The following is a 960-nucleotide window of genomic DNA, read 5'->3' on the forward strand; positions in this document are numbered from 1 at the left end:
AGAAGGGACTGACTTTGAGCTTTGGGAACAATTCGACCCACTTCCTGAAAGGCTGGTCCCTGGCCAGCAGGGCGGTGTGGTGGAGACACCTGTCTTGCCTGCCAGCTGAAGGACCCAGAAGTCTCTGTCAGATGGGCCAGGTGGTCCCTGGGTCCATCCCAGCCCCCCTGATGTACTGGCCAGGATCCCCAGAGACCAGGCCCAAGAGCGTGGTCATTTAAGATCTCCAAAGCTATTTGTGGACCCCACCCCAGACCCCCAGGACTTCCCCAGCCACCGTTCTCCCCTCCCACATCCTGGGTTTCCCACCTGCTCCCGGGGACCCAGGGCTGGTGACCATTCAGGACTTTGGTCTCCCCACTGCTGGGTGGCCCTCCTTCCTTTCCCTGTTTGAAACTTTCCCGTCTCACCAGCCACCATCACCCTGCACTGCCTTGAGTCCCCAGGGCGCAGAGTTGGGCTGGGACCATGCAGGGCTGGGATCTGTGCTGGGCCAGCACCAGGAGGGTTGGTGCCAGCCAGGGCAGGCTGGGCATCTGGGCCTGAGGGCCAGGGCTTTCGGGTGGGTCCCTGGCTCGCCCTGAGCTCCGAATGGGGTCCCAGGGCTTGCTTTGCCATGAAGCGAGGAGGCAGAGCAGGGGCTGTTTTTCTTGCATGCTTCCGACTGTCTTGTGTTGCCATGGCGACAGTTTTGCCTCCCTTCCTCCTCCTGACTCTTCTGGGAGCTGGTTTTTATTGGTCTGTTGTCCTGTCTTTTATGGCTTTAATTTCTCCTTTCTACTTGCTCTGGGATAAACAGTCATAAACATGGGCACTGGGCCAGGCTGGGGGCTAGCAGAGCTTCACCTCATCCTGGCCCTGCCCTCCTGCCAGGGAAAATAGGGCCAAGAGGTGAGGACAGACCTGTCCACACCCCCTCCTGCTCCCAGCTCTGCGCGGGGGGGCGGGGGGGGCACCTAT

Source organism: Myotis davidii, unplaced genomic scaffold (genome assembly GCF_000327345.1).
Source record: "Myotis davidii unplaced genomic scaffold, ASM32734v1 scaffold238, whole genome shotgun sequence".
NCBI classification, from domain to species: domain Eukaryota; kingdom Metazoa; phylum Chordata; class Mammalia; order Chiroptera; family Vespertilionidae; genus Myotis; species Myotis davidii.